Source organism: Pelodiscus sinensis, chromosome 1 (genome assembly GCF_049634645.1).
Source record: "Pelodiscus sinensis isolate JC-2024 chromosome 1, ASM4963464v1, whole genome shotgun sequence".
Classification (NCBI taxonomy): domain Eukaryota; kingdom Metazoa; phylum Chordata; order Testudines; family Trionychidae; genus Pelodiscus; species Pelodiscus sinensis.
Genome location: NC_134711.1, coordinates 35,176,363 through 35,199,781, shown reverse-complemented (window position 1 = coordinate 35,199,781; position 23,419 = coordinate 35,176,363).

The window sequence follows — 23,419 nt, the reverse complement described above, 5'->3', positions numbered from 1 at the left end:
GCACCCATATCATCTTAATCTCAATAAAAACACAATATAGAAAAAACCTAGCACAGTAACATGTTGAGAAGCTTCAGGGGGTAGTTGAGTTACTCTGTACAGAAAAAAAAACAACAAATGGTCTGGTAGCTCTTTATAGACTAATAAAACAAGTAGATGGTATCATGAGCTTTCATGGGCACAGCCCACTTCTTCAGATGACCAGAGTTTTGAATTTAGGATGTGCAGACCCAAAATAAATAGGAGAGAAGAGGAGGGAGGGGGAAAGCTGGGGGGGGGGGGGGAGGCGGAGACAGGGAGCAGAGGGTATAGAAAATTCAGGAAGAGGGAATCAGTAAGTATCTGAAGATTGGGTAGTTAAAATGAAGCAGATAAGAATCAGTCAATTGATAGTATCCTTCCTGACTTTGATTCTTATCTGCTTTGTTTTAACTACCCAATCTTCAGATACTTACTGATTCTGTCTTCCTGAATTTTCTATACCCTCTGCTCCCTGTCTCCCGCCCCCCCCCCCCCCCCCCCCGCTTGCCTTCCCCCCCTATTTACTTTGGGTCTCTGAGGAAGTACTAGAGAACATTTATTTATATTATAGTAATGCCCAGAGGCCTCAATCAGAAGGAAGCCTGTGAGAGGGTGGAACAGCCAAGAGAGGGTTAGAAGCTGCCTGCCTGTCATAAGATTCAGCAGAGTCTAAAGACAGGGTGTGTCTCCTTTCCAGGGCCAGAGAGAGAGGTGGAAAATGAAAGGGTTCTGTGCTCTTGCAACCTGTTCTGCTCTGAGAAGAAAAAATCTGTTTTATGATTTTGCAAGTTTCTGTGCATTAATAAACCCTGCCCTGGGGGAAAGGTGATTGAGGAAGCCTTCCATGGTATATGTTGCCATTGCAATAAGCACCATGCACATTTCAGTCTTTCCCCTGAAGACAGTATAATTATAATTACTGTGACAGGGTGAGCATACCCTGTACTAGTTTGGAAGAGGTCAACACATCCCACATCCCAATCCAGGGCATACTCTCTACTGGGCCAATATAAAAGGAAACAACTCAGCTCAGTCTGAGTTGGACATGGGAGAGGAATGACCTGTGGTGGAAGCTCCAGCTGAGAACCAGCCACAGACCCTGTTGGTGGAAGCTGGAGACCCTGTGGACATAAGCGGTGAGCTATATGGGCTCGTGGTGCCCATGCTCCAGGAATATTCAGAACTGGAGGCTCTGCTCCACCAATATTTGGAGCTGGGTCTCCCCCTGCCCTGCCTGGAGCGGGCCCCAACCCCCACCTGGTGCTTTCCCCCTCCCCATGGCCTCAGAGCGTCCACCCCGGAGCGCATGCGCGGCATGCTGAAATGCCACACAACAGCTGAGAGGAGAGAGGTCCAGGTGTGGCGTAATGTCACGGTCTGGGACTTTAAAACCGTGCGACACAGCTCCAGGCCCAGCAAGTGGTCTGGAGCCCCGGAAGCAGCTGGGGCCTTATCACAGACTCCAGCGCTGCAAACCGGAAGGAAGAAGGTAAGGTAGGGTAGGGTACAGTAGGGTGGGGGAGGAAGAGGCTTATGCTGAGGGGAAGGGGGCGGGTCAGGAGAAGAAAGGGGAAGGTACCAAGGGCAGGGTGGAGGAGAGACAAATGCCAGACATAAGGTTGCCAGGTGTCCAGTATTCACCTGGACAGTCTGATATTTTCGCTTCCTGTCTGGTAAAAAAAATTCAGAGAATACCGGACTCCTGAGATGTCCAGTATCTTCTGATTTTTTCCCTGACCAGGAGGCAAAAATGCTGGGCACCTGGCAACCCTACAAACACTCAGTGCCCAGCCTCTCCCTTTCCTCCTCCCCCCTGGACTCTCCTAGCCCCCTGACCCTAGCTCCCATGCTTACCTGTTCCCCAAGGCTGCTGGCCAAAAGACCTAGAGGGTGGGCATCAGGGAAAAAGAGGGCAAAGGGGGCAGGGGCAGTGAGGGAAGGGGATGCACCATGAGGGTGCAGGGGTAAGGGAAGATGCAGGTGCCAGGGGATTCTGGGGGTGAAGCAGAAGGGCAGACACCTGCAGGGGAGGGACCAGCACCAGCACCAGAGGAGAGAGGCAGGGCAGGTGTGTAGAGGAAGGTTTTAGGAGAGGGGATGAGGAGGGGTGGCTCACATGATCAGAGTGGGGCTACTGGAGGAGTAGGCACAGTGGAGAGAGAAGGGCTGGTGGAGGGGGGCAGGTCTCAGGAGGGCTGAGGGCAGTGAGAAGGGCAGGAGTCTGAGTCAGGACAGCAGAGGAGGATGAGGGGTGGAGGGCAGAAGGTACCAGGGGAGCTGATGGAGCAAGGGGAGGAGACACGGCAGCAGAGGGAAAAGGTAGAGGTTTATACAATATTTATTAATAACTTGGATGCCACAGTGGCACATCCAAACAAGCCACATGAACTCAGTACTGGTGCACCACACAAAATTCATTCTGCTCATGGGAGGAAACTCTTAGAGGGAACACTTCCTCCAGCCTCTCTGCCCCCGAGTTAATGTCACACACATTGGGTTAATGCAATTGCAGGATAGTTGCATGAGGGGGATTTGGTGGGGGTCAAACTAATCCCTATTGGTAGGAGGATGGTGGGAAAAGTCCTTAGAGAGGGGACTTTACTTCTGGTCATGTGTCCATCAGAGAAAACATTAAGAACATTCCCACTTCGTCACAACCGGTACAATATAATATAATATAATATAATATAATATAATATAATATAATATAATATAATATAATATAATATAATATAATATAATATAATATAATATAATATAATATAATATATTTGATGCACAATGAAATCCACAATGGGTTCATTCCATGCTTATGCTACTATGGTGTTTGTGTGGACAACCAAGGAAAGAAAGGGTGGAAATATATATATTGAAATATATATATTTCAATATATATTGAATATTCAATATAATATATTGAAGCAAATATAATATATTTAATCAAATATATATCGGCTTACAGGGCTGGTGGGCGGGGGGAACTAGACCTATTCTGGGCACCACCAAAAATTATACAAACCTGCCACCCCTGCCTGTGGATTAAAATAAGCCTCCACAGCCAATGGAGTACCAGGGAGCGGACCTGCACTAAGGAACCTGAAAATCCTGAGGCTTAATGGACTGCAACACCACCGAGTATGGTAGGAAGTGACCCAAGGAGTATGAGCAAGTATTGTCTCCCACCCAGGTGAGCTCAGCGTGTTTCGGTGAGCTCACCTGGGTCATCTGAAGAAGTGGCCCATTTTTCTGTTCAAGAATCATTTGTGAACCAATCATATGTTCTGTTCATGGGTTCATAAGTATTTGCCATGGTTAATGCTGATCCACTTAAGCCAATTAGATGCTGCTGAACTATTTATCTCAGCTATCTTCTTGCTGGTGATGTCACATGATACTGTCAGTTTTCTAACTGTATGACTGAAATCTCTTCAGCTGAAAAAAAATAATAACAACTATCAGACATCAATATTAATTTTCAGAATAAGGAGTCATGCTAAAGCTAAATGAAACTATTGGAATAGTGAACATTTTTGAATATCCATCAGCTCCAAGAATACTTGCAGACAATAATGCAGCCACACAAATAACTGCAAACTGAACCTGTCACATCTATGCAAGGAAACATTTGTGAATCCTTTGATTCCCTAGTCTGCACTAGTTGGCAAAACATTGAATCGTGGCTCAGAAAATATGAGACCATTTCCAAAATAGGCTCCTTTAGAAAATACTGAAGTGACAATATGGTGAACCAAGAGGTAAAACAAAGTGCTGCAGAATGTCACCCTCCCCCAGCAGCATACAACTGCAGTGACATCATGTACCTAATGCAACTGAGATGTGGGAGGGTGGGAAGTATGCCAGGCATACAGGGTTAAAAAAATCACACTTCAGAGAACAAAATGTAATAAAATGTAAACAGTAGACTGGTGAAAGTATAACAGGAAATAAAAGGAGAGAGAACTGAAAGAGCCCTCTGAACACGCGGGGAATTGAAGCTTTTGTATTTTGCAACTTTCTGAGAAAGAAATCCAGGAAACAGTCAGTTTCTCTGAAGTTACAAAACATAGGGACCAAGTCTTTGCCAGCAGGCCTTGTACTGAATTAAAGAGCTACAGAGTTTGGTCATTATTAATTTAAGAAGAAATAAGGGAACACTCAATTATCACTTTAACTACTGTGCTTCATACTTCAGGCTACACTAAAAGTCAATTTATACTGAAGAGAACTAAGGAAATGTCTGACGAAAAGTTAAAGACACGCATGAGAGCATTTTTTAAAATGATATATAGTATGTACAGTGATGTAAAACTGCTAGTGGTAACAGTGGCCACTGAAAGGTATGCTGAAAGATATGTAGGCATAATGGGTTCAAGTCTATATACCTATATACAGGGCTACTCCACTTTTATATTAGTAATTCAATTTATTCCCATGAAGTTATTCCAGGTAAAATGAAGACAATTAAGTAGCATTCATGTTGTTTGTGTGTGTGTGTGTATGCATTGCCACTGTTGACATTGGAAGTGTAAGTCACTGTATAATTTTTCTTGACTGGAAAATAAATGAGTTTGTTTCAGCAAGTTACATTTATGATTAGGGATGGATCCCCTGCACTGATCCTTAAAATATCTGCCTGACCACATCTCCTGACTGTTGCTTTCCATCCTTTTGGGTACTGGCATTGGCACAGTATCTTTGGTTATTAACACTGTGCCTGCTATAAGCCTCTAGCACTCAATACAACACTTGAGTGCTTTTGAAAATTTTAACCTAAGTCCCATTTAAAAACTACCGTATGCACTTAGGACTCATTTGAAAGTGAGTGAGATCTGAGTTCTAAAAATGACTTTTGAAAATGGGATTTAGGAGCCAAAGTCATTTAGGTGATTCTGAAATGTTTACCTCAAGTCTGAGATTGCTTCCCCTCCCCATTCCTCTGCCACACCAGAATGCAAATCTATTCAAAACCTCCAAGGTGAAGCACAGGTATGTCGGAATGTGACAATTCATCTAGGAACAGCTGAGATTAAGTGCCTTTGCTAGAAGAATGATGGTTCAGTGTTTAAAGCACCTACTGGGATTTGAGGAGATTAGGGATCAACTCTGCTCTGCTCTGCTGCAAATTCCCTATGTAACCTTGGGCAAATCATTTAGGCCTGGATGCCCCCAAAAGGAATTAGGTATTGTGACAATGAGCACCACAGGTCCTAGGAAATCACTGTGACTCACAAAGCCTGAGTTAGAGACCTAGGCTGCCTTCACATGAATGGGGAGAAAGACGCACCTTAGTCAGCATGCTAGGCAGGAGCTGTCCAAACTAGCCAAAGGGAGATAAATGGGTGCTGAGTCCCACTTCTCTCTGAGGGTATGTCTACACTACAGAGTTAGTTCGAACTAACGCGTCTAGAACTAAAAACTAGTTCGAATTAGCATTTTGCTAATTCGAACTAGCATGTCCACAGTAAGTGGACCCTGAACCGGGGTTAAGGATGGCCGGAAGCAGTGCCGGCAGGGCATCAGAGGAGGACTTAGAGCGTGGAGATGCTGTCTCAGGCTAGCCGAGGGCTGCGCTTAAAGGGACCCAACCCCCACCCCAGACAGACAGTTCTCAGGGGTGCCCCGCTTGCAAAGCAGTCCTGGCTTGGAGTGCCCGGAGTACCCACACTGGGCACATCACAGCACTCGGCCATCAGACCGGCTGCACTTGCCGCAGGCTGCCATCTGGGGAGAGGGGGCAACTGGGGGGCTGCAGGAGAGCTTCCACCCCCAGAAGCCCGCAGAGCCAGCCCAGTCCTCCCCATCGGGGGCTCATACCCCATTCCTCCCTCACCTCCTTCCACTTACCCTTCCCAAGCCCCCCTTCCTGATGTACAAAATAAAGATAACGTTTCTTCCAACATTGACTCTGTCTTTATTGAACAAAACTGGGGGAGACTGGGAAAAGGAGGTGGGAGAGGGGAAGAGAAAGGCTGGGAGAGGGGAGGGCAACTACAATGATCAGTGGTTGGGAACAGGTCCCAGATGAAGAGAGGCTACAGAGACTGGGACTGTTCAGTTTAGAAAAGAGGAGATGGAGCGGGGACAGGATAGAGGTCTGTAAAAGCAGGGGTTGGGTGGAGAGGGTGCATTCAGAAAAGTTCTTCATGAGTTCCCATAAAGAAGGACTAGAGGACACCAAAGGAAAGGAATGGGTAGCAGGCTTGAAACTAGTAAGAGAAAGTTGTTCTTCTTGACAAAGCAAAGAGTTAACCTGTGGAACTCCTTGCTGCAGGAGGCTGTGAAGGCTACAACTAGAACAGAGTTTAAAGGGAAGTGAGATCAAGTCATGGAGGTTGGGTCCATGGAGTGCTATTAGCCAGGGGGTAGGAGTGGTGTCCCTGCCCAAAGTTTGTGGAAGGCTGGAGAGGGATGGCACGAGACAAATGGCTTGGTCACTGTCTTCGGTCCATCCCCTCCAGAGTCCCTAGGGTTGGCCGCTGTCGGCAGATATGCTACTGGGCTAGATGGACCTTTGGTCTGACCCAGGACAGCCATTGTAAGCTCAGGGCTCAGGGTCGGGGGTCTCAGCCCTGATTTTCATGCACACCTGCTCCTGGGTGGCCAGGCTGGCAGCTCTCCTGCCCTAGCCAGCCACTTTCCTGTGCCTAGTGCGGAGATCGTGGACGAGGTCCACGAAGTCTGCACTAGCCCAGGAAGGTGCCCACCTCTTGCGGTCCCGGGCAAGCTCCCGGGAGCCGCCAGCCTGGTCCCGGGAAGAGGGGGAGGGCTGGGGGACATTGGGTGGGTGGCTCTGTGCCGTGCCAGGTGCAGGGTCTGCTGGCTGGGTGCTGGCAGGCTTGCACCTAGCACGGGCACCGTAGCCAGCCCGTGCCCCTTTAATGGGTCTGGGGCCGGGAGGGGGGCAATAGAGTTTCCCTGGTGTTGGCCAGAGTGGCCACCAGGGAAACCTGGGGAGGGCTAGCCTCCCACTAGTTCGAATTAAGGGGCTACACACCCCTTAATTCGAACTAGTAAGTTCGAACTAGGCTTAATCCTCGTAAAATGAGGTTTTCCTAGTTCGAACTAAGCGCTCCGCTAGTTCGATTTAAATTTGAACTAGCGGAGCGCTAGTGTAGTGCCTATGAACGTTAGTTCGAACTAACGTCCGTTAGTTCGAACTAACATTGTAGTGTAGACATACCCTGACAAAGATACCCAAGTTCAGCCTACAGGAAGCTTCCTATCTCTACTTGCCATTTTCAGCTATAACCCTTCCCTGAAGTTAGGCATCTAAGCTGTTTAACAGTAAGCCCAAACAGGAACACTAGAACAACTTTTAGAAGGGGGGTACCAAGATCCATTTAACCTAATTGGAAAGCCTGAATATGGTGGAAACCATTTCAAGACAGGGGGTGCTGCCATATCCTCCACACATCTACTTCTACCACCAAGGACTCCAACTGACTCTTGGAGAGAAGACAGAGAGAGCACACAAACATGAGAATTAACTTAGTGATTTGTGTACTCATCCAGATTGGGGAAACTCAGTAAACCCCAGCTCTAATTACTTTAATTATTTTATCCAGAGTTCAACAGCTTCCAGAGGAGAGATTGAGGGTCACATCCCAACACATGCACACACACAAAAATAAATCATAGCCCACAAGTGCAAGCACACACACACACACACACACACACACACAAATATATCATAGTCCACAAGTTATGGCACATGCTGGAAAGATGACTAATGCTTGTTCAACTCCTTTCTACTCCTCAGGCACAGTAGGAGGCTTGATCTGGGTGGGTTCTCCCGCATCCCTGGTGAGTACCCAACACATTAGTTATTTTGAAATAACTGTGCCATGTGGATGCACCCTATTTGTGTGTATGTACCAGGGCTGTATTTCACAAGGGTGTTGCTGGAAGAATAAAGTTTGTGCTATTATAATAATGAATTAATATAAATAAGTACCTTAGATAGACAGACCATTACTGTCAGAGAGAGTCAACAGAATCGTTGGAGAGGGAACTTAGAGAGGACCCAGATAATTTGGTCTGAACTTAATGAAAACTTGATTGCAAAAGAAGTTGAACATTTTCTCTCTTCTCCTGTCCCAATAAATAAATAAAGTAGAATCTATAAATTGTAGCATGAAGTAATTTAACACAGCTTTGCCCAGGACATATTTTAACCTGTTAGCATCTAAAAGATTTAAAGAAACAAAGGATTATTGTTGGGAATGTTAATTTTGGTTTGTGCTAGCCAAGCACCAATCAAAGCTTTCTTTGTTAGGTAGGTCATACTTCATCTGTGAGCAAAGCCAACTGTGCTGTAGAAACAGAAAGCTGCACTTGAACTCAAAGGAGTCCAAAAACAATCAGATTTCCAATGCAAATGTCGAAAATGATGGGTCAGATCCTGAGCTAGATTTAACTCAGTGTAGTTCAATTGAAGTCAGTGGAGCAATGCCAGTTTGTGCCAGCAGAAGATCTTACCCCACAGTAAAAAAAACCATAAACATAGCCGGATTAATATAATGGCATAGAAAAAAGATCATTCAAATGTTCACCAGCAATAATTCATTTGCCTGTACTACAGTATCAAAGCTATAGAGCTATAAGATCTTGCGTGTCCTACAATGTTAACTATAGACCTTAAATTTCTGGTAAGGCATTTTTAATAATTTAAGAGGAAAAGAACAATCCTATCTTTTATATGTTTTCATTTCCATAAAACCAATACACATCTACAAAGACATCTACTTAGATTCTCCTAAAAGTAAACAACTATACCACATTAATATTGACAACCCCAAGCACTCCAAAATCATGACTCAAGTCCCCCCAAATCATGAGATTGTCTTAAAAATCACAAGACTTAAAATTAATAAGCATGGTATTCTTTTAGTTCACCTCTTGGCTTTGGAGTTATTAGGGCTCATGCTTAAGACTACATCTACACTACAGGGTTTTTACACAAAAACAGTCATTTTTGCGAAAAAACCCATGGAGTGTCCACACCTCAAGTGCATTTTTGCACAAGTAAATTTTCAGTAAATCAAAAGAACAGAGGGGTTTTAGCAGTGTAGGTATTCCTCTTTCTACGAGGAATAACTCCTTTTTGTGCAAGAGTTCTTGCATGAAAAGGTGTGTGGACGGGCAACTGGGGGTTTTTGTGCAAAAAGAGCCACTCAAAAAAAGCACAGGTGCTTTGGTGGCTATTCTGTGAATAGCAATCAGAGCTTTCTTTCGAGTGAGCATTCATGCATTCTGGACGCTCTCTTGCACAAAAGTGCATTGCTTTTGCGATGCACTTTTGTAGTGCGGACGCACTCTTGCACAAGAAGTTTTTGCAGATCTCTTCTGCAAAAAGCTTCTTGTGCAAGAAGCCTGCAGTGTAGATGTAGCCTAAGAGAAGAAGCTGACAGATGACAATTTCATTTTGCAGTTTCTAAATTGGTATTTTTTCCACATTGGAATGCAAACAAAACCCCAGAATGTTTTACAGAAAGAATTGTCCCTTTTCAGATCAAATCCACATGCATGTGTAGGTCTGCAGTACTCCAGGTCAAGTTCCTGCTCTACTTGAATCAGAGCACAGTTTTCCATCAATCTATCTGAATCAGGCAAAGCAGAAAAGCAAGGGTATGTCTAGACTACAAGCCTCTTTCGAAAGAGGCTGTTTTGAAAGAGCTCTTTCGAAAAAGCCTCTTTCGAAAGAGAGCGTCTATATAGCCCTAAGTCTTTTGAAAAAGCAAGCCGCTTTTTCAAAAGAGAGGACCCCGGCAATCTGGATGCTCTTTTTCAAAAAAGCCCTGTTTGCAGTCAAGAACGCCTTTTTTTGAAAGAGCTCTTTCGAAGAAAGGCATTCTTCCTCGTAAAATGAGGTTTACCGCTGTCAAAAAAACCACCATGGTCTTTTGATTTAATTTCGAAAGAATGCAACGGCAGTCTAGACACAGGTGAAGTTTTTTTTCAAAAAAAGGCCACTCTTTTCAAAAAAAACTCTGTAGTCTAGACATAGCCCAGGTCTCTCACAACCCAGTGCCCCAACCATCACGCTATGTGCTTGCAGGTACTGTCTCAAAAAAGTCACTGAAATGGTTGTTTTGTCTAATATGTTCAGACCAGCTCTATTGAACATGCTGGAAATTCACTTTTTTCAAAAAATGGAAGCAGAAATCTCCATGTAACTCAAACCAATATGAAGGGCTTTAAGAAATCAAGTATCAAGAGACTCATGATAAAAATGTGAGTTGGCAACTCTGCAAGTGAATTCCTTTAATTTGATCCAAATAACCCTTCATTCACCACCCTGTAATGATAGATTAATGTTCTTTCAACATCAAGGCCCTTTTCCTCATAAGAAATCCTCAGGTGCTGATTGTTTTTTATGCTTTATAATAATGGGGATGAAAACACAAATGTTAAAATAATTGATAAACATGGTTAATAATGGATATACATTAGTCACTCACTGTCATGACCAGAATTAGAGCACCATTTGTAATGTGCACTTTGAGTCAAGTAATTATGAACTAGATATAGTAGAGAAAGTGCTTAGAGATTACTGCTCTGTGCTTTACTTAATTAAATGCTGTAAACATGAATATTGCTGTGTATCTAGTTTAAAAAATTAAACTGTGTGCACAGTTAGATACACCTATGCTACTTCTGTCAAGGTAATTTTACCATGTGCTTTGTCACTGCTATATGTGTGAAGCACCAACACATTTTAGTTTTAGCTGTACTAAACAATTCACCACTCTTAGTTTTGAAAAAGGAGAGATCTAGGATGTTTCCTCAAGTAACAAAATATGCTTCACACTGTTATTCACATGGCTGACACACAAAACTTTTAATTAGAAAATTCATCATGCTGTAGTAGGAGACTTGTATTTTTGGAAGTTCCTACAGACCAAGTGCTAAAATCACAGTCCTACCCGACCTACATCCTGTCCCACAGAGGTGGTGAGGCACATGATAAGCTCCTCTGGAAAATCATTACTAATAACAAAATCTCTATTTGAATGTGGGGCATATAATTCCCTCTGACTTTTCTTAGACAAGGGAAAGGAAGTGGGGATGTCCTCTTCCCAGTACACAGAATCAGTTCTGTGAGAGCTGTCCCACCATAGAACCTAGGAGGAACAAGAGTACCAAAACAGGGAGAAAGGGAGTAGGAACCATTTCTGGGTTTGAACATTCTTGAGAAAAGGATGTCTCTCTAAGGGTGTGTCTAGACTACAGGGATTTTTTGAAAAAAAAGTGGCCTTTTTTCAAAAAAATTTCCCCTGAGTCTAGTTCTTTCAAAAGTAAATCGAAAGAACGCGGCAGTTTTTTCGACCGTGGAAAACCTCGTTTTACGAGGAAGAATGCCTTTTTTCAAAAGTGCTTTTTCGAAAAAAGGTGCTATGTAATGCAAACTGAGCTTTTTCGAAAGAGAGCATCCAGACTGCCTGGGTGCTCTCTTTCAAAAGAGTGGCTTGCTTTTTCGAAAGTACTGGTTGTAGTCCACACACTCTTTTTCGAAAGAGGCTTGTAGCCTAGATATAGCCTAGCTGATTAGATCAAAAGATAGATCCTATAGTTCAGGTATTGATGTCAGATTCTAACAATCAGCATTCAAGTCCCAGCTCTGCTACAAACTTCCTTTATGATGTTGTGAACGACCTTTCAGTCAGGTGTCAATGTTCCACTGGTTGAATGGGGATAATACTCTTTTTCGCTCACAGGAATGTTGAGGGATACATTTGTTGATCTCTGGGTGATGGAAAACTCAATCATTCCAACACATATTGTTGCTAACACTTCAATGTACAGGGCAAACATGGTGAGACAATGGCACTAGCACTAAGCTGCTGGTAAAATGAGTCTGACTGTCAAGACCAGTGTTTCCTGTAAGCTGTGGACTTGTGCAGCCATTCAGAAGACATTCAAATGGTGCCCAACTGATTAGCAGAGCGCCCACAGCTAGGTTTTGTGTTTCTGCTTGTGGTTCACACTCACATGTGTCTCAGTGACATAAAAATTATTCAGCACATAGATGGAAAGAATCCACACATGGATGGAAAAAAATTAGAGGGAACATTGGACAAGACTTTAATATTTGTGATATGTTTCAGTTTAAGAATTTATATCAGATCACCACAGAGTGCAATATGGTTTTTTTCCCCAAATGGGAGTCAAATGTGGCAGCTATTACTCTGGAAAAACTTTGATTTAATGGAAGCTTTGCCTTACCATGAATTGAGTTATCATACCTGAGTGTGGCTTCATTTTAATGGCAGGTGTTGTAATTTTGTCCTGACCCAGAATGAACATGTACAGGCTATGGGGAAATGACAATGATAACATGGAAAATTGGAAAATGACAATCAATGCTATAGAAGCAGGGAAAGATTTTTGGGGAAAAAACTGACAATAGCTTCATTTTAAAAGTATTAACTGTTAATATGTAGAAATCTAAATACCTATCTTACCTGTATACTCAGACCTGCTCCCATTATCTTCAGTGGATGCTGAAGCAAGGCATTTGTGTAAGCTAATGGTTCTGGAGTACATGGTTCAGTGAAAGAACTTCCACTAAGCATCTGCCAAAATGGTTGCTATTTTGCTTTTGGATCCCAAAGCAGCACGGTTCTTGTAGGACAGCAAATATCAGTGCTGCGTGCTAATTAGGAGTCCTACAAATAGAGGTCACAAAAACAAAAGCAAAGCCTTTCCGGGAGGAAGACAAACTTGTGATTTGTGAATGAAAAGCCAGGAAGTTTTAAAAGTGAAAAGGACATAAATTAAATCGGTCTATTCTTACAAACTGGAGCAGTGGAAACTACTTGGTGTTCAGCACTTGAAGTGGAGAGATTTTAACTCTTTGCTCTTCATTCGGTTCTGATAACTGCTATAGAAGAGAGCCAGTGAATGTGTCAGAAAAACCTTTTTAAATGTTAAAAGCCAGGGAGAGGAATTAGATTAAATGATGGCTGCAATAGATAGGACCACTCTTGGTACCGATGAAACAGACAAAAGGAGATATGGTAACTTGATAACTTGTTGGTCCTCCATTAGTTATCCACACAAACTTTGGTATCTGCTACAATCTCATCTTCTTGTTCAGTACCATGTATCATTTTTTCGTCTAACCTTTTCACTTCCTTGACCCTTTCTGCTCAAATGTATTTGCTATTATAGGAAAGTCATGTTTGCAGGCTAACTGAACTCTTTCATGCTTTCACATCCTGTGTGGATGAATGGTTGGGCCAGGTTCATCATTTTTCAGACCATTGTGAATCTGCCCTCTAAGGAACATCCAGAGAGAATCAATTTCCTCTACTGGTACAGAACTGGGGACCACAAACAGGGGTGTTTGAGAGGGAGAGAAGAAGATCCCTTTGCTGAATAAGCAAGGTGTGAGTACTAACTTTGGGGTGAATGAATTTGCATAACTGTTGCATTTTTCTTTCTCTTTCAGTATTTTAGTTATTGTGTCATTTGGGATTGTGTGTCTGGGGATTGTTTGAGCCTTTTTCCCTTGATTACCCTTGATAATCGTCAGCCTCAATTAACCCCCTGTGTGGTTAACAAGGAGAGTTGGCTTTAAAAGCCACAGACTAAGTGACCAGGGAACCGCAAACAGGAGAGTCTGAGAGGGAGTTTGTAAGATGGAGTCCCGAGATAGTCACAGTGGTTAGGAAGAGCCACATCACCTGGGCCAATAATTTTCCTGACTCCTCCACCTGTGCCTGCAGCCAGCCAGACACCCTGACCATGGATGCCTCTCAGGGACATCCTAAGAATTTATGGGACCTTACGCAGTACTATTAAAGTGGGGCCCCTATGGCCAACAGCCAACCAGGATGGAGGGATGATGATTTTTTAGAGATGTGATTTTACTATCTTCAGCAACACACTCATTAAAAATATTTTTAAAGCAAACCTTAAACTAAGATTCTGTAGACTAAGCCTACGTCTAGACTACGTGCCTCTGTCACCAGAGGTATGTAGATGAGGCTACCAGGCATAGGAAAATGAAGCGGCGATTTAAATAATCGCCGCTTCATTTAAATTTACATGGCTGCCGCGCTGAGCCGATCAGCTGTTTGTTGGCTCAGTGCGGTAGTCTGGACGCACGGGTGTCGACATCAAAAGCATTTGTTGACCACCCAGGTAAACCTCATTCCAGGAGGCATACCTGGGTGGTCAACAAATGCCTTTGATGTCGACACCCGCGTGTCCAGACTACCGCGCTGAGCCGACAAACAGCTGATCAGCTCAGCGCAGCAGCCATGTAAATTTAAATGAAGCGGCGATTATTTAAATCGACGCTTCATTTTCCTATGCCTGGTAGCCTCATCTACATGCCTCTGGCGACAGAGGCATGTAGTCTAGACGTAGCCTAACACAGGAAATTCAGACACTGACACTATATACCAGGGAATGGCAAATGCCTATTAAATAAATAATTTCTCTACAACCTGAATGGATATTTCACAAGTTCAATGTTCTGCTCTCGCTTTACCTGGAGATCTTGAATGATCTAAAAATAAAAAAGGAGTCCTATAAAAAGTGGAAAGTAGGCCAAGTTACAAATAACAGAAAATGTGTAAATGGCAGAGGTGCTTAATGCTTTCTTTATTTTAGTTTTCATCAAGTAGGTTGGTGATGATTGGACACCTAACATACTGAATGATAGTGAAAATGAGAAAAACAACAAATGGTCCACAGGCCACAGCACAACCCATGAAAGCTCATGATACAATCTACATGTTTTGTTAGTCTAGAAAGTGCTAGCAAACCATTTGTTGTTTTTTTCTGTAACAGACTAACTCGGCTACCCCCTGAAGCCAGTGAAAATGAGGTAGGTTTAGAAGATAAAATAGGAAAAAAAAAGTTAAAAATTACTTAGACAAGTTATAGGTCTTCAAGTCACGAGAGCCTGATGAAATGCATCCTAAAATCCTCAAGGAGCTGATAGAGGAGTATCTGAGCTATTAGTTATTACCTTTGAAAAGTCATGGAAGACAGGAGAGACTCCAGAAGGCTGGAAAAGGGCAAATATAGTGTTCATCTATAAAAAAGGAAAAAAGGATAACCCAGAAAACTACAGAACAGTCAGTTTAACTTCTATACTAGGAAAGATAATGGAACAAATAATTAAGGAATCCATTTGCAAACATCCAGAATATAATAAGGTGATAAGTAACAGTCAGCATGGATTTGCAGAGAACAAATCATGACAAATCAACCTGAAAGCTTTCTTTGATAAGATAAGGAGCTTTGTGGCTAAGGGGGAAATGGTAGATGTGGTATACCCAGAGTTTAGTAAAGCATTTGATACAGTCTCACGTGGCCCTCTGATAACTAAACTAGGTAAATACAACCTAGATAGGACTACTATAATGTGGGAGGATGACCATTCCCAGAGAGTAGTTATCAATAGTTCACAGTCATGTTGGAAGGGCATAATAAGTGGGGGTGGGGGGGGATCAGTGCTGGGATCAGGTCTGTTTAATATCTTAAACAATTATTTAGATAATAGCATAAAGAGTATGCTTACAAAGTTTGATACCAAACTGGGAGGGGTTGCAAGTGCTTTGGCTGATAGGATTGTAATTCAAAATTATCTGGACAAACTGGAGAAAAGGTCTGAGTAAATAGTATGAAATTGAGTAAGGACAAATACAGAGTACCCCACATAGGAAGGGACAATAAATTACATACATATACAATGGGAAATGACAGTCTAGGGAGCAGTCTTGCAGAAAAGGACCTAAAAGCTATAGTGGATCACAAAATAAATTTGAGACAGTGTGACACTGTTGCAACAAAAGCAAACATGATTCTGGGATGCATTAACAGGAGTGGTGTAAGCAAGACACAAGAAGTCATTTTTCCTCTCTACTCTGCACTGGAGTATTGTATCCAGTTTTGGATGCCAAATTTCAAGAAAGATGTGGAGAAATTGGAGAAGGTCCAGAGAAGATCAACAAAAATGAAAGATTAAAGATCTAGAAAACATGACCTATGAGGGAAGATTGAAAAAACTGGGTATGTTTTTCATTGAGGAAAATATTATTTAATTAAAGATTACAATTTTTTCTCTTGGGAGAGGAAAGAAGGTACAGTGGTTGGAGCACTAGCTTGGCATTCAGAAAAGCAGCCCCTGCTCTGTACATTGCCTCTGAAGCACCTAGCATTGACTGCCGTGGAAGACAGGATTCTGGGGAAGAGCAACAGAAGCCCTCTCAAAGTGGAGGTCCCACCCCATATGCCATCCTGCCCTCTGAGGCCCCACTCCCATGCCACCCCTTCTTCCTGAGCTTCCGCTCTTGCACCACCCATTCAGCCTGAGGCCCAATCCTTGCATCTCCTCTTTTCCCAAGGCCTTGCTTCTGCGCTGCCTCTTCTCTCCAAAAATCCTGACCCTCGTTCACTCCTCTCTGACCCTTCCCTCCATCACTCACCCTTACAACCGGGAAAAAAGTGATGAGGCCATGGTCTATGCTTGATGGACCATTGCTCTGACTCAATATGGCTGTTCTTATATTCATCTCCAGGGGTAAAGGACTGAAATTAGAAATAACCTTCAGCCTTACCCCTTGTCCTCATCCTCGCCTGTCCATTCTCTCTCCTCCACTCCTTGCCCTGATCTAACCACAATGTCTCTTTGAGCTACTTTCCCTCTGCTGAGAAGAATGCTCTTGTGTCTTCTATTTTGAAAACAAATTTTCTCTACACCCCCACATATTTCATCTCCAAAGCTCTTAAGCCTTCGGTGCATATACACATTGCCTAGACTTTCTCTCACTCTTTTTCCTCCTGATCCCTGTGGCTGCAGAAGCACATGCCTCTCAGGCAGGGATGTTTATGGCTAGTCAGAACTCTTGCAAGGTGCACTGAACCATGCATCCCAAGGACAGATTTCATCTTGTATTGCTTTGGAATCCCATTCAGAGGAGAGAGCTGCCCCTGCCCTGAAGAGAAAAAAAATCCCCAGAAGAGAATTTCTTGTCTTCCTAATTCCTATCCAATCTCCATCACCATTGACCACTTCAGTATCTTTTCCCATCTCCCACACTCAACCTTAGCAATTTACTTTTCTATTCCCCCTAATAATCAGTTGCCACTATGGGTACATCTAGAGTACATCCCTCTGTCAACAGAGGGATGTAAATGAGGCACTTTGAAAGTGCAAATGAAGCAGGGATTTAAATATCCCGCACTTCGTTTGCATAATCACATCATGGCGTCATTTTTTGAGGAGTACAGAATCTTTTGAAAAAGCCTGCCTTTTTCAACAGAACCGCATCTAGAGCGCGTTTTTACTTTCGAAATGGCACCTGTTCGAAAGAGCGCCATGATGTGATTATGCAAATGAAACACAGGATATTTAAATCCCTGCTTCATTTGCACTTTCAAAGTGCCTCATTTACATCCCTCTGTCGATAGAGGGATACAATCTAGATGTACACTAAAGTCCCAATTCAGAAAGCATTCCTATTCCAGAAATCTCTTAAACGTACGCTTAACACCCATTAGAATTACATGCTTAAGTGCTTTCCTGATTCAGGATGGATGTAAGCATGTGCTTAGCTCTACATTCTGAATTAGATCCTAAGCCTGGAGGTTTCTTGCTCAATTATCACACAGGCTTGCTACTTCCCCTGATGTTTAATTTGACTCAGTCATCCAGACACAAGATTTCTGGCTTGGAGCAAATACTAGGGCTACGTCTAGACTGGCCCCTTCTTCGGAAGAGGCATGCTAATTTCTAACTTTGGAATAGGGAAATCCGCAGGGGATTTAAATATCCCCCGCAGGATTTAAATAAACATGGCCGCCGCTTTTTTTCCGGCTTGGGGAAAAGCCGGAAAAGAGCATCCAGACTGGTGCGATCCTCCGGAATAAAGCCCTTTTCCGGAGGATCTCTTATTCTTTCAGGTAGGAATAAGAGATCCTCCGGAAAAGGGCTTTATTCTGGAGGATCGCGTCAGTCTGGACGCTCTTTTCCGGCTTTTCCCCAAGCCGGAAAAAAAGCGGCGGCCATGTTTATTTAAATCCCGCGGGGGATATTTAAATCCCCCGCGGATTTCTCTATTCCAAAGTTAGAAATTAACATGCCTCTTCCGAAGAAGGGGCCAGTCTAGACGTAGCCTAGATGTTTAATTAGAACTAATGGAAACATAGAAAGTAAAATATAATTAAGTGGATTAAAAAAAACCCCAAACCTTTGATTTCCAAACAACCAAAAAGGAAACAAATGGAAAGGAAAGGAAAATAGAAAACAAGAGTACAACTCCTCTTTATTTAAACCTTTTAAAAAAGAAAATGAAGAAACAGCTGATACATTTAGACTCATTTAAAAATAATCTACCTTACCCTTCAGGTATCTTTCTCTGAAATATTTTTCCACTACACACTTCAATTTTTACTTTAGAATTTGTTTAAATGTTTAAGCAACTCTGAAATGTTTCATGAAAGATACTTTGTTTCTTAAACTTTGAAACTGTTGAGAGCATTTAAATTATAAAGGGTTTCTTTCTCTAGTTTCATCTGAAGATTATGTTGCCAAAACTTTTGGACTGTGATGCTCATATTGATGGCTTCTGGAAAAGCTAGGATTAGAAAGCTTAAAGGATCATTCTTTGAGATCCTATCATTGACCTAACCTTGTACACATTATTGATTATAACATTTTTTACTTTTTTGTGCCCAATTAGTTTAAACATATTTCATTAAGTGTTCTGTCTTTATGGCAATGTCTGTTGGGAGGCAGCCTCTTGACAAAGCCTTTGAAAGCTGTGGTTTCCAACACATCTGAGGTTCCAAAGGAAAATTCATTGACACATACTGTACATGGCTTACTGCAACATAGAAATTCTTGTGTTGCTTACAGCAGGCTATGGAGTGGTGGTTCTCACTTGTGGCCCAGTGAGCACAGAGCTGCTGCCCCATGTAACATCCTCAGGGCTATGTAGGTAAGTACTGGATGTGGCCCAAAATGGTAAATAGGTTGAGAACTACTGTTATAAAGGAATCTGTAGTAAAATACTTCATATACAATGTGAATTGACATATTAATATTTTGAATAGTTCTTCATAGTTTCGTCTGTTCAAAATTCCACCTACCAACAATCAGCTGGATTGTGTTCCGGTCAACCCACGCCAATTGCCCTGAAGCTGGGTTGCCCACCAGCCTCACCCGTTGACTTGAGCACCAGCTTGCTCACCCCAGCCTTGCTGAGTCCTGAGTCCTGGCCACCAGCTGCAGTAGGCCAGCCATGTTGGCTACCCCAATCCTATGTTGCCAGCCACAACCTCACCCAAGCCACTCCCATCCAATATAGTTATTTATGGCTCCTCAGGTCAGAGTTTAACTGTAGTTGACCATTTGAGGCATTAGCTATTATCATGTTTCATAGTCAAGCTTGAATTCATCACTACTGAAGTCAACAGGAGCCAAGGGCATTCACCTGGCAGGGATATTCAGCTCCATGAAGAATCAGGGTCATTTTTATTTATCTATGGGCCTCATTCTGCATGAATGGATTTCAATAAAGAATAGGACCCTAGAGGGGGTGACTGTGGCTACTGATCTAGAAGCATTTCTAGAGGTTAGAAATAGAATGTCCTGGAGATTAGTTCTGGTTCAGTCCTGTTTACAGAATGCCACATTTTCCAGAAAAAAAAGTATAGTCTTTCACAGCCTGCTGTTACGATGTAAGTAGGAGAGAAAATTAAACAAGAAAGAGCCTGGAAAGAAATGTAGAAAATAGGGCAAAGCCTAACAATTAGAAGTAAGGATTTAGGGAAATGTTTATGATTTTATATAAGTGAAAGTTTATGCCATAATGGTTTTAGTACTCCTAAACCCTATTTCTCCCAACAGAAGAGAAGCCAGCTACCAGAGACACAATTATTCCTCCCTGATTCTATTATTTCACCCTTAGCTTGAAATAAGCTATGCAATTTGTGCTATGCAAATTGCGTAGCTTATTTCAAGTGCATTTTGAAATAGCTTATTTCATAATTTGGCACTGTCTACACCGTGCCAAATTTTGAAATAAAATGCTATTCCAAAATACCTCTTAATGCTCGTGGAATGAAGATTACGGGGATGTCAGAATAAGCTACCCATTATTTTGAAATCTGTTTTGAAATAATGGGCTGCTTCAATAGACATTAGAATACTTCCAATATCCCAAAATAGCTCTTCAATGTAGATGTACTCTTAGAGTATGGGGATTTTGAATGAGTAAAAGGAATGCATCAGCATTGTGGCCTTGTGTGGTGGGATATACCAACCCCATACAGGTTCTGCAAAGATTAATCATTCTCTTTGGGCTCAGGGGCCCTGCCCCTCGGTTCTGCTGGGCATGCTCCAGCTGGAAGCAAGCTATAAATGAAACAGAGCAGCTCAGTTTAGGTTGACCATTGGAGAAGAAGGAGTGATGCAGGCTCATGCAGAAGGACCAGCTGCACTCCAGGACACTGAGGGAAACCAGAGGAAGACAACTCATAGCCCCTGGGCTCAGGGTGCCACAAAGAGAGGAGAGACCAAGAAAGCAACTCGCTGAGGAACAGATAGGAAGTGACCAAGGGAAACTTTTCAAGGAATTAATTGTAGAACTAGAGACTAGTCCAGTGTGTTTAGCCAGGATTCCTGCCAAACTGGTGGTGAGAACCCCACCACTGGCAGGGCCCAGGGTTGGGATCTGGTGGAGAGGAAGGAATTGGGTCCTCCTATCTTGGCCACTGCACACTCTGGAGTGTTGGCCCACCTCACCAATATTGCTGACACTGGCTTTTAGGCCACTCAATCCTGACAGAAAGTACAACCCTATTGGCTCTGGCCATTAGGCTGTGCTGCCCTGGCAGAGAAAGTAGTTATATTGAACATGGCCAGGAGACCTTGCAGCCCTAACCAGTAGTGTTGCCTCATGGATGCTGGCCATAAGGCCACAATGCATCCAGGCCAGGAGCAGCCATCCAAACTCAACCAGGCGGGTCATTATCCCTGTCCAAAGTGTGAGGGTGTACTAGCCCCTTGACCAGTGTTCCCTATAAGTTGTGCACTTGAGTGGCCACCCAGGAGAGAGTCAAATGCTGCCCAGCTGATTAGCAGAGCACCTACAGCTAGGTTTTGTGTTATTACAGCTGGGGCACATTTACCCGTCTCAAGGCACATAACATTTATTCTGCACATGGATGGAAAAAACTAGAGGGAACATTGCCCATGACACCCTGATTCAGCAATGGACTAATTCATATCTTTAAACATTACTGATTCTTACGATCTGTATTCTATGGTCCTATTTCTCCACAACCTTGCATCAGTTTTATGTTGTTGCTTTCTTCTGCTGTGTGTTCAAGGAACCACCAAGACTGGTCACGGTTCCAAAATATTATCAGTGGCACACAAGAGGATGGTACCATCAGCTCCTCCAAACATTACTACTTATAGCCGCTGCTGCAGACAGGTTCTCTCTCTGAGTGATCAAAGCTGCCATATACAATTTGCAACCACTATGTCTAGAAGTCAAAAATGTTTCTGTTAACTTACCTGATCACATGGAGTAGGGTCAGCTAATCAGATAACCAGATGCAACAACACGTGATTTGTGACCATTCGCCACTCACGGAGCCAGTTCCAAAGAAAAAAATGTACATTTGTCAGATTTTTCTCAGACTTAAAGGCATTCAGCATCTCTTAGGTGGTACTCAATACCATATGACTGTGTCTAGACTGGCAAGTTTTTCCGCAAAATCATCTGCTTTTGTGGAAAAACTTGCCAGCTGTCTACACTGGCCGCTTGAATTTCCACAAAAGCACTGACGATCTCATGTAAGATTGTCAGTGTTTTTGCGAAAAAACTATGCTGCTCCCATTCGGGCAAAAGTCTTTTTCCGAAAGACTTTTGCACAAAAGGGCCAGTGTAGACAGCAGAGATTTCTTTTCCGCAAAAAAGCCCCGATCGCGAAAATGGCAATCGGGGCTTTTTTGCGGAAAAGTACGTCTAGATTGGCTACGGACGCTTTTCTGCAAAAAGTGCTTTTGCAGAAAAGCATCCTGCCAATCTAGACGCTCTTTTCCGAAAATGCTTTTAATGGAAAACTTTTCCGTTAAAAGCATTTCCGGAAAATCATGCCAGTGTAGACGTAGCCTATGGGCAAACCAATATGTAATACGGTATATACTTTTCTTAGCATCTGTTTGATGTCCATATGGTTCCAATGTAGCATCAGTTATTTCTCATTTCAGATTTGCTGGCAGAGAATAAGAAATTAAATGAGATTTAGAAACCTTTCATATTCACACTTAAAGAAAGGGCTTAGATGTGGTCATATAAGAAGCTTGGCATTTGTTCTAGACCTGACTCATTGTGGAGTTATAGCAAGCTAGTAGGGATAAGAGCAAATGAATCATTCAGTGTGATTTTGTTGATCCAGCTGTGGGGCTGAATTAGACCTCTAGGGACAGCAAAAATATAATTTTGCAACAGGCAGAATGACATGCCATTACCAAAAAATGTTTAAATTCACTCAGATAAGTCACATTGTAGAGTGAGAAGTTATGTGTGCTATGACCAACTGAATAATTAGTACCAATTAACTAAAACCCAACAAGTAAAACTAGATGAATATTGCGAAAAACAAAACTACCAAATATATCTGAATGCTCACAGAAAGTGAACTGCAGGGTCACATGTGCAAATATTGGCAGAAGCCACATATTAAATTATTATGTGAATATTCCTACTAGAAATGTGTCCAAAAGTTAATCATTCTGTCTCATTATTACTTTGATCTCCACTCATCTTTTTTTGTCATAGCCTTCTTTGTCTTTATTAAGTTAGTTAGACTGTAATATTTGTGGGGCAAGGACTGTTTTTCTCTTATACATCTGTATTGCATCTTGTACAATGCAGGTTCCAATCAGAGACGTAAGACCATAATCTTACATATTTAGACCCTACATAATAATCAATGCTTACACACCTAAATTGTGCTTAAAACACTGCCATGTGAATGGCCAATCAGCACAGCTCACAGAAATTGTCATGATCAATCTATGACGTTAATAAAACCTGTAAAAAATTCATTGAGTAATTTCAGACAAATACATTAAAGGAAACTGCCATCTTTTTGTGGATATTGCATAGTCAGAAAAAGAAGTTACATTTGTTTGAATTATTCACTCAGATCTAATCACAATCAAGATCAAGACTGAACAAAATTAGTTGATTTTTAAATTTTGTTTTCCTTTTTTAAAAATAAGGAACTCAATATGCATATACAAGTATTCATGTTAACTGTTCCACTGAGTTCAATGAGATTCAGTTGCATCTGTAGGAGTTTGCAAGATACATAGAACTCAATTCTTAAACTAGGTCTGCATGGGCAGCTTCCTGATCCT